Raw genomic sequence first — 14,970 nt, forward strand, 5'->3', positions numbered from 1 at the left:
AATGAATTATTGCGTGATGTGCACGTGATTATTTCAAACAATATGGCACACGGTTGAGCAGCGGTGGGCACACACATCGTTTTCGACATGTGCCATGGTGCCCGCGGGCATAGGGTTGGGAATGCCTGGTCTAGATCATAGGTTCCCAAAATGGGTGGTACCGCTCCCCCCCAGTGGGCGCTGAAGCCTTCTGGGGGGGGGGGGGGGCTATAGTGGGATCAGAAGCATTTGGAACGTTCAGGCGGTCTAGGGATTGGTGGCTCTTTATAGAAAAAATTAATAATATATATTTAAAAATTAATTATTTTCGTGATTTTGCGATTAGATAATCATTTAAAATTTAAATATTGCATTTTAATTCATCTTATGCCCGTCTTACACGATCAATTTTTTTTATCAATTTTCTATTTCAATTATTTAATCATTTGAAAATTTACCATGCCAGATAGAAATAGATGTCAATTTTCTATGTCAACGAGAAAATAGAGCATGTATATATGTGTGTATAATAGGTTATGTTTACAGTAGCAAATATATTAGTTATATTTCATTTCAAAATATATATAAAATATATATCCAAAGAGTAGTTTATTCAGGAGTGGAGTCAAAAAGACGTCTTGTGACTAGTGGAGTGCCGCAGGGCTCTGTTCTTGGTCCACTGCTTTTCAATTTGTTCATCAATGATATTGGAAAGGACTTGAGAGGAAGTGTTCACTTGTTTGCTGATGATGCAAAGTTGGGTAGAGCAATTGTGAGTGCACAGGATGTCAAAATTTTATAGGATGATTTGGACAGTTTGGAGGACTGGGCTAGGAAAAATGGATGTCAGTTTAATGTGGCAAAATGTAAGGTTATGCACTTTGGGGTGAAAAGAATAGCAGCAGTATATCGCATAGGTGGAACCGTACTCCAGGAGATTGATGAGGCCAGGGATTTGGGAGTACTGGTGGATAGGGAGTTGAAGTTTAGGGGGCACATTGCAAAAGTAACTAAAACAGCTCACCAAATCACTTGGCTTATGAAAAATACTTTAACATGCAGAGAGAAGCAAGTTGTTGTTCCTCTGTATCGAGCCTTGATAAGACCCCATCTGGACTTCTGTGCCCATTATGGGCACCAGGGTTTCTTCAAGATGGGGAGGAAGTGGAGAGGGTCCAGAGACAAGTGACCAAGATGATAACAGGTCTGTGGAATGAACCTTATGAGAATAGGTTGAGGATTTGTGGGTTGCAGAAATTGGACGATAGACGAAGGAGGGGTGATATGATTGAGACATTCAAATTACTGAAGGGTTTTTATAAGATTGATCCAGAAGATATTTTTGAAAATATGACTGGTGGTAGGAGGACTAGGGGTCATGCATGGAAGCTGGGCAAGAGCATGGTGGACAAGGGTGTTAGAGCTAGGTTTTTTACTTGGAGAGTGGTGAATGAGTGGAATAAGCTTCCAGAGTCTGTTGTGGGTGCTACGACTGTGAATGAGTTCAAGGCAAGATGTGATAGATACTGTGTAAATGTTGAATAGTTGTTCCAGACATGATGTTAGGCCTCCCTCGATGAGTCTGTCGACTCCTTGGAGTTTCCCGGAACAATAATAATAATAATAATATAAAACCACTTTTCTAATTGATTTGTACAAAAATAAACCCAATTTTATATAATTTAATATTATGAGTAAAAATAATAATGGCAAGAAAGAAATAAAATCGTAAATTTTAGTTGGCCTAGTTAGTACTAACTTATATTGCTAACTAGAGGGAAAAAACAAAGCAAATATTATTCGAAATTTATTATACTGTTTTCTGTGGTTATGTTTTGTAGGTTTGTTGTTTATATCTTGTGTAATTAGGCAGCAGGAGTAGGTGATATTTGACCAGAAATGCTGAAGTATGGTGGTATAAACGTCTTACAGTGGCTGCACTGCACAGTTCAGAAGGCCTGGACAGAGGGACAATTTCCTGATGATTGGAGTAGAGCTCTAATAGTACCCATTTATAAAAAGGGAAATAAAACTGAATGTGAGAATTACAGAGGTATTTCCCTACTGAGTGTTCCTGGCAAGATTTTTGCCAGTATACGTGAGAAACGGTTGAGAAGAATTGTGAAGAAAAGCTTGGTGAAGAACAAGCTGGATTCAGGCCAAATAGAGGCTGTCAGGATCAGATCTTCACTTTACGACAAATAGTTGAAAAAGCATGGGAATATAAAAAGGATCTGTATTTAAGTTTTGTCGATTTGGAAAAGGCATATGACAAGGTGCCAAGAGAGAAGCTATTCAATATGATACAGTTATATGGTGTCGATGTTGCATTATATCAAGCAATACTTTGTCTTTAATTGAGTTGCAAGTGAGCAGTTAGAATTGAAGGAAGTACAGGAAGATGGTTTAATGTTCAATGTGGTGTGAGACAAGGATATACATTATCCCCTCTGTTATTCATTATCTATATGGATCACATTATGAAGGAAAGTGGTATTAAACATGATATCAAAATTGGAGATGTTAATGTATGCTCTTTGATTTATGCAGATGATGTTATACTTCTAAATAAATCTGCTACAAGTCTGCAAGATTCTCTATTGAATAACTGTTGTAATAGATATGGTATGAAGGTCAGCAATAAAAAGACAAAGACAATGAAAATAGGTCGAATCGTTTAAAATGTCAACTGTGTTGAGAAAGGAGAACCTGTGGAAAAAGTAAAACATTTCAGCTACTTAGGCACGATTTTTAGTGAAGATGGTAAATTAAATATGGAAATAGACAACAGAATCAACAAAGCTGGTAGTAAGAAGTCAATTGAATGATTGAATATGGAATAAGAAAGAAATTAGTCAGAATACTAAATTAGCTGTATACGAACCAGTTTTATGGTATGAATCTGAGAGCTAGGTCAGAAGTAAAACATTTGACCAAAGATTAAAGACTGCAGATATGAGAGTCCTGAGAAAGATTAGAGGTGTGAACAGATAGCATCAATGGCAATATCATATTAAAAACAAGCATATTAGGAAAGACCTAGACATTGTCAGCATCCAGGTGTGTGTTAGCAGAGCTAATCTCAGGTGGTATAGTCACTTAAACAGAATGGGAGAGAAAAGATTAGCAAAGCAAGTGTTCTCTGCCAGGTTGGCAGGAAAACAACCCAGAGGAAGACCAAGATATAGGTGGATTCAGTGGCACACCTAGGGAGGGATCCAAGGGGTCCACCCCCCCCCCCAAAAAAAAAAAAAAAAAAAAAAAAAAGAAAAAGGGAAAAACACTAGAAAATTTTTCAAAAATCTTTTCCTAATTAAAATTCATTTTTTAAATTTATGTTGTGTCTTCTCTTTCTATGCTACTTATGAATTAGCATCCACATAAGGTGGGAATCCTGTCTGCTGTGAATGCAAGGCAAAAGAAGTAGTGCTCTTGCAGACTGAGCGCTACTTCGTTTCCTCAAGCTGGGCCAGAGGAGATCACGGGTATCATGTATTGGCAATCACTTCAGTGCTCAGTTAGGTCGTATGCAATGTAGTGTGCATTCTCAAATCGCTACTCAACTCCCCCCTCCAATATTAAATATTGAGTGCTCTGCCCCCTCCAATTAAATCCTGGGTGAGCTACTGGTGGATTGATACAGTACAATGTGCCTTAGACGATAGAAATAGAAGATCTGATAATGTTGGAGTCTTGACAAGTAACAGACTGATTTGGAAGAAAATTGTAAATTTTTCATGTAGTACTATCATATCCCATACATCCCTTGAGGGTACATGTCAGGAATTTGATGATGATATATTGGAAAAAAAATTATAATTATTATTATTTTTTCAAATAAATTTAGGAAATTTAACCTTAGCTACTTAGGTGGTGCTTTGTGAATATAATAGTTATTGTTTAATTAGCCTTTGTACCTGTACTGATGATGCCTGTGATACTCAGGCAAAAATTCTACGAATAAAGAATAATTTACGTGAGTTAATTCCATTATTATAATAGTAAGTAAAAATCCCAATTTTTAGCTTCAATGAAATCGTTCGCAGAGGCACAAAGACAAAATTTTTTAAAATTATGTGTTGCAATAACTCCATTTTGGCTGGACAAAATTTAATAAAATTAAGATTTAGGATATATACACGAGAATATGTCCAGAAACTTCAATTTGGGTTTAAACAATTTTTGTTCACAAAATTTGACAAAATGATCATCATCATCCAATTCCTAATATGTACCTTCAGGGGATTTAAGGATATCATGATAGCATTACATGAAAAAGTTACACCGTTATTAACTTCCTTGCAACAATTTTCATCCAAATTAATCTATTATCTGTCAAGACTTCAATATTATCAGATATTATATTTCTGTTTTGTAAGAAGTGTTTTACTGTATCATTCCACCTAGATCTTTGTCTTCCTCTGGGTATTTTTCCTGCCAATCTGGAATATAACGCTTGTTTTGCTAATCTCTCTTCTCCCATTCTGTTTAAGTGACCATACCACCTGAGATTAGCTCCATTAACATTCCTAAGTGCTAACAATGCTTTCCTAATATCTGCATTTTTAATATGCTACTGCTACTGATGCCATATATTCACTCCCCTAATCTTTCTCAGAAATCTCATATCTGTGTCTCTAGTCTTTGATGAAGTGTTTTATTTCTAATCCAGCTCTCAGATCTATAAGTTAAAATTGGTTTGGACACTGTCTTGGATATGTAGCAGTTTAGTGCTTTGACTGATTTCTCTCTTATTCCATATAACTTTATTCAAATGACTTCGTACCATAGTTGCTTTGCTAATTCTGTTGCCTATTTCCATATTTAATTTCCCATCTTCACTAAAAATTGTTTCTAAATAGCTGAAATGTTTTATTTGCTCTGTAGGTTCTCCACTTGGGATGCAATTGATGTTTTCGATGTTTCTGCATATTGCTTTTGTCTTTTTATTATTGATTTTCATACCAAACTTATTACAAAAATTATTCAGTTTAGTCAAGGAATCCTGCAGACTTGTACTGGATTTATTTAGAAGTATAGCATCATCTTCATAAAGTAAACAGCTGAGGTGAATATCTCCAATTTTGATATCAAGTTCAATACCATTTTCCTTCATAATGTGATCCATATAGATGATGAATAATAGTTTTAGCGATAATATATTATATTTCTGTTTTGTAAGAAGCGTTTTACTGTATCATTCCACCTAGATCTTTGTCTTCCTCTGGGTCTATTTCCTGCCAACCTGGAAAATAACATTGTTTTGCTAATCTTTTCTCTCTCATTCTGTATAAGTGACCTTTGACTGAAACCCAGTTTTACATCAAACCGTATTCCTCTGTTTCTAACTGCTGACTTACAACTCAAATACAGACTAAGTATCGTTTGATATAATATCCCATTTACTGTATAATTGTAGCATTTTGAACAGCTTTTCTCTTGGCATATTGTCATATGCCTTTTCCAAATCTACAAAACTTAAATTACAGATCCATATTATATTCCAATGATTTCTCAACTCCCCCCCCCCTTTTAAAGCAAAAATCTGATCCTGACAATCTCTGGTGAAGAACAAGCTGGAATTAGCCCATATAGAGGATTGTAAGGATCAGATTTTTACTTTAAGGCAAATTGTTGAGAAATCTTGCTAATATAAAAGGATTTGTATTTAAGTATTATAGATCTGGAAAAGGCATATGACAAGGTGCCAGGAGGAAAGCTCTTCAAAATACTACAATTATGTGTAAGTGGGACATTATATTGAGCAACATCGTATCCAGGAAATTCATCACTAACAGTTTATTGAAAGATAATTTATCAAATGACAATTAATTGAAAGGCAGTTCCTCAAAAAATACAATTTATTGATCAGCAATTAATTGAAAACACAATTTATTGAAAAGCAATTCATCAGAAACCAACAATTCATCATCATCAAATTCCTGCCATGTACCCTCAAGGGGTGTACAGGATATGACAGTACTACATGAAAAAATTACATCATTACTAACTTCCTATCTACAATTTTCCTCCAAATCAGTCTGTTACTTGTCAAGACTCCAACATTATCAGATCTTATATTTCTCTCGTCTAAGGCACTTTGTACCGTATCAATCTACCTATATCTTGGTCTTCCTCTGGGTCGTTTTCCTGCCAACCTGGCAGAAAACACTTGTTTTGCTAATCTTTCCTCTCCCGTTCTATTTAAGTGACCATACCATCTGAGATTAGCTCTGCTAATGCATTCCTGGATGCTGACAATGTCAAGTTCTTTCCTAATATCCTCGTTTTTAATATGATATTGCCATTGATGCCATCTGTTCACGCCCTAATCTTTCTCAGGAATCTCATATCTGCGGTCTCTAGTCTTTAGTCAAGTGTTTTACTTCTGACCCAGCTCTCAGATCCATAAGTTAAAATTGGTTTGAACACAGTCTTGTATATAGCTAATTTAGTGTTCCGACTAATTTCTTTCTTATTCCATATGAATTTATTCAATTGACTTCCCATGATACCAGCTTTGCTGATTCTGTTGTCTATTTCTATATTTAGTTTACCATCTTCAGTAAAAATCATGCCTAAGTAGCTGAAATGTTTTACTTGTTCCACAGGTTCTCCATTCACAACACAATTGATATTTTCAATGATTCTACCTATTTTCATTGTCTTTGTCTTTTTATTGCTGACCTTCATACCATATGTATAACAACAGCTATTCAATTTAGTCAGAGAATCTTGCAGACTTGTAGCGGATTTATTTAGAAGTATAACATCATCCGCATAAAGCAAAGAGCTGACATTAACATCTCCAATTTTGATATCATGTTTAATACCACTTTCCTTCATAATGTGATCCATATAGATAATGAATAACAGAGGGGATAATGTACATCCTTGTCTCACACCAGATTTAACATTAAACCATCTTCCTGTACTTCCTTCAATTCAAACTGCTGACTTACAACTCAAATAAAGACTAAGTATTGCTTGATATAATACGCCATATAACTGTAGCATATTGAATAGCTTCTCTCTTGGCACCTTGTCATATGCCTTTTCCAGATCGACAAAACTTAAATACAGATCTTTGTTATATTCCCATGTTTTCTAAACTATTTGTCGTAAAGTGAAGATCTGATCCTGACAGCCTCTGTTTGGCCTGAATCCAGCTTGTTCTTCACCAAGCTTTTCTTCCACAATTCTTCTCAACCGTTTCTCAAGTATACTTGCATAGATCTTGCCAGGAACACTCAGTAGGGAAATACCTCTGTAATTCTCACATTCAGTTTTATTTCCCTTTTTATATATGGGTACTATGAGAGCTCTACTCCAATCATCGGGAATTCGTCCCTCTGTCCAGGCTTTCTGAACTATGCAGTGCAGCCACTGTAAGACTCTTATACCACCATACTTCAGCATTTCTGGTCGAATATCATCTACTCCTTCTGCCTTTCCACATTTCAAGCCTTTGATGGCTTTTTCTACTTCAAGTATGGATATGTATTCCTGACTGCATGCCTGGTCAGTGTTTTTTATCACTGTGCTGTCATCACTGCTTGTTTCATTTAGCAGTTTTTCAAAGTAATTACTCCATACTTCAAGGATATCTTTTTCTCCTGTTTTCATTTCACCTTTATCATCTCTAATTCCTTTTACAGCACTCTTTCCTCCATTCCTAAGCTTCTTCAACAACCTCCAGAATATTTTGACACCTTCTTGATATTTGTTTTCTATATTCTTGCCAAAGTCCTCCCATGACTTGTTTAGCTAGTTTTACACACTGTTTAGCTTTCTTACATTTGTCTCTGTATTCTGTAAGAGTAAAAGCTGACTTATTGCCAGAAACTTTTGATATGATTTCTTCTTTTCCTTCACTGCCTCTTTAACTTCCTGTGTCCACCAGGGAGTTCTGATTTTTTTATCCTTGCACACAACCTCACCACATGCCTCTCTGGCAGAATCAAACAATGTTTTCTTCAGAGTCTGCCACTGAATCTCCAAGGTTTGATTCCTGTTCTCAAACTCTTTCATTTTCTTTTCAATAATATTTCTGTATTTTAGTCTACAGTTCACATCTGAGAGCTGCTCAACTTTTATTCGCTTTAAAACTTTCTTACATGTTATTCTTTTCAATATGAAATTCAATTTTATCCTGCTCAAGACTAAATAGTGATCACTTCCAATTTCAAATCTTCTGTACACTCTGGTGTCCTGCACCAGGGAGAAAACATCACTATCAACAATAACATAGTCAATGAGATTTTTCTTATTCCTAGCCTCTTCTCTACATGTGAATTTGTGCACATTTTTATGTTGGAACATGGTGTTAGTAATAACCAGTCCATGTCCTGAGCAGAAATCCAACAGATATTTGCCATTATTTTTAGCTTTGCTCTTTTCTCCAAATTTTCCCAAAATATTTTTGTGTGTCTCACAATCATTTCCTACTCTACTATTTAGATCCCCAACAAGGACCAACTTTTCCTTTTTCATTGTGTCAGTTGCTTTTTCTAAAGCCTCCAAAAATTCCTCCCCTTCTACCTTAGTGGAACCTTCTGTGGGACCATAGGCACAAATAAGTCTCATTGTCCAGTTCCCCATTCTCATATTTGCCCACATTACTCTACTTGAGACTGACTGCCATTCAAGAAGATTAGCCTCATATTTTGTGTTGAATACTATGGCTACCCCTTCTTTTCCTTGATTGTCATTGCCTGAATATAACATTTTGTATTTATTGCTCAGAAAGATCTCACCAGTTTTGGTCTTTTCTGTTTCAGTCACCCCTATCATGTCGATCTGGTACTTATCTAATTCCTCAGCTAGCTCCATTTCTTTGCCGTTCAGGCTTCTTACGTTGATAGTACCGATCTTTAACTCTGGTGATGTTGAGTTGGGGTTTGTTTTCAGATTTGTTCCAGTAGCTGACTTTACACTGTTCGCCCTGGTTCCCTGGCGAAAACAACGGGGGCCTTGTTTAACCGGGCGACGCCCCAGCCGCCATGAAATTTTGTCATGTTGTACCATCATTTTTTATTTTGGTTTAACCAATAAGAATACAATTTGGTCAGCTAAATCCCAAATTGCCAGCCCATCCTCGTTCGTTCAGTATCAAAGTAGATACCCAACAGGGTGCACCACGAGAAGGTGAGGATTGGACATTAGGTCAGAAGCCCTGGTCAGTTCTCTGCATTCCTTTAAAGGCTATGTGGAGGTCTCCTCTCAGTTATACAGCTTTGACCCTTGATTTATCAAAAATAATTGCCGATTTTTATTGGATAACTTGTGATACTGCTGAAGCTTAGTATGTTATTCCCTTTATACACTGCTTGGAAAGATGTTAATGGACACTATAGTGTGAGGAACAAATATCCATGGCACCCACCTTAATATGATGTAGGACTTCCTTATGCTGTGACGACTGTAGCAATCTTATGGGAAATACTTTCTACAAGTATAAAAGCAACAACATTCACATATAAAGTACAAAAGTTAACCATAAAGTAATGTGGAAAATAATTTACTGCGAAAAACAGCATCCTCACCCTTTTGTTTTGTAGTACCTTGCAGTGTTTCCAAAACATCGTGCTCATGAAATTCACAAGTGATTATCATCATGATATGTTTATAGTCTGACCACATAGGTGAGAGCTCTCGTTGGCAGACTGCCAAGAAAAGTCAATTCATGTTGAAGGGGAGAAAGAAATAAGGCAATGAACAAATTGGTCAACAACACCCGAAATCACATGCTTTATAGGTAAAATTTTCCAAATGTTATACAAGCAAAATAGTTACCATTTTAAAAACTACAATGAACATAAAAGAGAAGTTAATTCATTGAAGGGTCTCATATCTATGGGCGTACTATATCAATTTTATCTTGTTATCCTTCACATCAGAATATCAGCATTTTGCAAATTTCAGTGCAATGCATTGATAATGCTCAATCTGGATGCTTCGATCACTGGCAACGGTATATCGACATGGATAATTCATTGCATGGAATTCTTACATTCCTAACTAAAGTCACAGATTACTACTACTACTAACTGTATTATTTTTATTATCAGTAGTAGTAGTAATAAAAATGATTAATGTTATTCCTTCATCTTCCTCTCTTCTCAACCTAATGATTGGTGGGATAGCACTGCTACTTTACTAAGGAATATTATAGAACAGTATGGCCTTTTTTTTTTGTCCAAAAATTGTTTCTTTTCTGTAGATTTGTGTTCATGGGACTGATTTGCTGTTTCCCAGAGGGAAAACCCTGCCATTTCTGTATTAGGCCTGCTAACTCATCTTCATTTGAAGAAGACTGATAAAAAATTATTTGTGTCATAGATGAAAGTCGAACCCAGGTCTTTCTAAATAAAGGGCATCATACCGACTGAACTATAGAGGCTCCATTATTATTATTACTAGAAGTAGTATGTAACATCAGTACAGCAGTTATTATGTGATCAATTTTACTCAGATTTGGTATTTGCAACTTTTACAAAAATTTGTCAAACAGTTCCAGTTTTCATTTGAATTATATTTGAGGCTACAAAGGAACAACGTGCCAAAAATATATATTATAATAACTCTCTGACATAGTGGAATTAGTACAAGTTGTTTGTATAAGAAATTGTCAGTGCCATTCACCAACTGGATAACTTTTATTATATAACATTTTTGTAAAGAAGTTTTGAAATGATATTAGTAATTCTGCTCTGGCTGGATGAAATTTAATGAAATTTTACAGTTATGATATATATTAAAAATTTTCAGTTTTAATTTCAATCTGACTTGTTGTTGTTGTGACAAAATTAGGTAGAACGAAACTTATCGTATGGAGATAAATCACTACACAGTGAAGCAGCATCTACACTCATATAATGTTCTAACATGCAACAAAATAATTATTACGTTCCAATGACCAGTTACATATGTTGTCTGTATATTGAGTAATGTTAGGTATTGTTATTGAACACTTTTTATTATTATTATTATTATTATTGCATTACACCTCCAGGGAGTCCAAACACTCATCGAGGGAGGGCATCTACTCTACAACTCTTCATCTCACGACTCCACCAACCTTCGTCATCTAACACCAATGCCATCTACTGCAGACTACCACCACTAGTACTTTCACAGACAATCACAAACATCCATGCCCACGGCGGGATTCGAACCCGCAGCCTTTTGGCTGGAGAGCAGATACGCTAACCACTCGGCCAACCAGGCCAGCCATTTTAAATGATAGTTTGCTAGAAAATTACTCTTTCAATGAATTATGAAAGAATTAATCAAAAAATTAATGGTGAATTGTTTTTTTTTTAATCAGTTGCATTTTCAACGAATTATCGTGCAACGAAATGCCATTCGGTAAACTGTTTTCAATAAATTTTCATGGAACCGGGCAGTACATAGTCTCTATTTAAGCCTGTAAGTCAGCAGTTAGAAATGAAGGAGGTACAGGAAGATGGTTTGATGTTAAATTCGGTGTGTGACAAGGGTGCACATTATCTTCACTGTTATTCATTATCTATATTGATCATATTATGAAGGAAAGTTGTATTAAATCTGATATCAAAATTGGCAATGCTAATCTTACTACTTTATACAGAAATGTTATACTTCTGAATGAATCCAGCACAAGTTTGCACAATTCCTGACTACATTGAATAACTGTTGTAATAAATTTGGTAAATAGGCAGAAGCATTGAAAATATCAGCTGCATTGTGAATGGAGAACCTTTAGAACAAGTAAAACATTTTGGCTACTTAGGCACGATTTTTAGTGAAGATGGTAAATTAAATATGGAAATAGACAACAGAATCAACAAAGCTGGTATGGCAGGAAGTCAACTGAATAAATTTATATTGAATAAGAGAGAAATTAGTCAAAACACTAAATTAGCTGTATACAAGACAGTGTTCAAACCAATTTTAACTTATGGATCTGAGAGCTGGGTCAGAAGTAAAACACTTGACCAAAGACTAGAGACTGCAGATATGAGAGTCCTGAGAAAGATTAGGGGCGTGAACAGATGGCATCAATGGCAATATCATATTAAAAACGAGGATATTAGAAAAGAACTTGACATTGTCAGCATCCCGGAATGTATTAGCAGAGCTAATCTCAGGTGGTATGGTCACTTAAACAGAATGGGAGAGGAAAGATTATCAAAAACAAGCGTTCTTTGCCAGGTTGGCAGGAAAAACACCTTGAGGAAGATTTAGATGGATGATACAGTAATAAGTGCCTTAAAAGCAGAAATATAAGATCTGATAATATTGGAGTCTTGACAGGTAATAGATTAATTTGGAGGAAAATTGTTGATCTGAAGTTAGTAATGGTGTAACTTTTTCAGGCAGTACTGTTATAATACCTTGTACCCCCCCCCCCCCCCCCCCCCGAGGATACATGTCAGGAAGATGATGATAATAATATCTGTTTAGCCTGAAATTGACTTCTTCTCTTAGCTTCCCTTCCACAATTTTCCATAGTATTCTCTGGAATGCTTGTATAAATCTTACTAAGCACACTCAGTAGGGAAATTCCTCTGTAATTCTCAGATTCAGTTTGATTTGTTTTTAATAGGACTGCATGAGCTTTATTCCAGTCATCTGGAATTTGATCCTCTGACCAGGTATTCTGAATTATGCAGTATAGTCATTACAAAACTTTTATTCCATATTTAAGCATTTCTGGTCGAATATCATATATTCAGCTGCTGTTCTACATTTCAGGTTTTTAATGGCTTTTCTACTTCAGGTAGTTATATGTATTCCTGTTTGCATTCCTGTTACATGTTTTCTACCGTCATGCTGTCATTGCTTGTTTCATTTAGCAATCTTTCAAAGTAATCCAGACATCTAGAATATCTTTATCTTCAGTTTTCATTTCACCTTTATAACAATAATCTTTCCTCCATTTCTATTCTTTTTCATACAGCCTCCAGAATATTTTGCCACCTTCCTGATATTTATTTTCTATGTTCTTACCAAATTGTTCCCATGAATTTGTTTAGCTAGTTTTACACAGTGGTTCATTTTCTGACATTTTTCTCTGTATTTTCTAAGAGCACGAGCTGACTTACTTGCCAGGAACTTTCAGTATACTTTCTTCTTTTCTTTGACTGTTTCTTTAACTTACCAAGTCCACCATTTCTGATTGGTCTATTCTTGCAGACAACCTTGCCATGTGCTTCTCTGGCTGAATCTTTAGGGTTTGCCACTGAATTTGTGAGGTTTGGCTTTTGTTTTCAAAAACTCTTTCAACTTTTTTTGAATAGTGTTTATGTATTGTTGTCTACAGTTCACCTGTGAAGGCTGCTTGACTTTGCTTCATTTTAAAACTTTCTCAAACACTCTTCTTTTTGACATGAAATTCAGTTTTATCCTGCTTTAAATTAAATTGGTGATCATTTCCTATTTCAAATCCTCTGTATGCCCTTGTATCCTGAACTAGTGAGAAGATATCGCTATCAATAATAACATAGTGAGACTTTTCTTATATCTCACATCTTCTCTCCTTGTGAATTTGTGCACATTTTTATATTGGAACATGGTGTTAGTGATAACTAGTCCATCCTCTGAACAGAAATCTAGCAGATACTTACCATTATTATTAGTTTTACTCTTTTCTCCAAATTTTCCCAAAATATTTTGACATGTTTGGTAATCATTTCCTGCTCTGCTGTTTAGGTCTCCAACAAGGACCAACTTTTCTTTTTTTGTTATGTTAGCTGCCTGCTCTAATGTCTCAAAAAAAAATTCCTCAATTCTTCTTTAGTAGAACCTTCTGTAGGACCATAGGCACAGATAAGTGTCATTGTCCAGTTCTACATTCTGATGTTTACCCACTATTCCTGATTCTTCTTGAATGTTGAATGCTATAGACTGTTCCTTCTTTTCCCTTATGATCATTGCCTGAATATAACATCTTGTTATATTCAGGCAATTATTTTTTGTTTGCTAATGCCCATCATCATGTCAGTTTGATTGTTATTCATTTCTTCTGCTAGTTCCATTTCTTTTCCATTGATGATTTTTATGCTGATAGTGCCAATCTTGAACTCTACTGATGTTGAGTCAGGATTTTTTTTTCCCTGTAGCTGATCTGTTTGTCCTGTTTTCCTGACAGGTACCTTGTTCTGGGTGATGCACCAGCTGGCATGAAAATCTGTCATGTGTACCATCATTTTGCTAATTTCCAAATTACCAGTCCAGCCTCATTCATTTACTATCTAGGTAGATACCTACTAACAGGGTGCACAACAAGAAGTCGAGGATTAGACAGTAGGTCAGAAGCCCTGGTCATTTCTCCGTATTTTTTAAAAGGCAACATGAAAGTAAGTCTCCTCCCAGTTATCCAGCTTTGACCGCATAGCATCCCCTAACAAAATGATTTAATGATTTGAATTGATAATAATTCCATATCTGGATGACATATAATAAAATTTGATATTTAGGATCTCTGTTTAAATTTGTCAAGTTGGTAGTGTCATTGATAGTGTGTGAAAATTAGGCAAAAATGATATGTATACCAGGCATATAATTTTACAAAGGTGACATTTTATAAATGCTTGTAACTTGCAACACACAAATCAGATAACACTGTATCACCACTTCACAGAACACGTTAGTTCTCACAAAAACAACAGGAAAACTGAAAAGTTTCCGAACAGTTTCCAAGTGTATCGTGTATGAAAACAATAAATATAACTTATTAACCAGCTCTGTGTTTGGTAAATTATGAATTTATACCCTATCTAGGTTCAAGACTGCTTGTTGGGCTATTTTTATTGGCAAAATATAATGATGACAATTGTTATTGCATGAGCATCTCTATGTAGTCTGACTCATTATTGGTTACTCACACTAACCCATTATTCATACAATGCTTGTCATACTTTTCATTAAACTCATTCATTGACGAAGTATTTGTGGCTGCTTCTGGGAAATATTCCACTCATTAACTATTCACTAGGCAAAAAATTA

General features: G+C 35.5%; 1 protein-coding gene across 4 annotated transcripts in view; it reads left to right on the top strand.

Annotated features, from left to right (window-relative positions):
• LOC150097733 (kelch domain-containing protein 3) overlaps positions 1-14,970 on the top strand; it is a 178,315-nt gene that overhangs the window by 113,818 nt on the left and 49,527 nt on the right. The window lies entirely within an intron of this gene.

The sequence above is a fragment of the Typopeltis vanoorti genome, chromosome 17 (assembly GCF_054136105.1).
Source record: "Typopeltis vanoorti isolate ZY-2024b chromosome 17, IOZ_Tvanoo_1.0, whole genome shotgun sequence".
Lineage (NCBI taxonomy): Eukaryota > Metazoa > Arthropoda > Arachnida > Uropygi > Thelyphonidae > Typopeltis > Typopeltis vanoorti.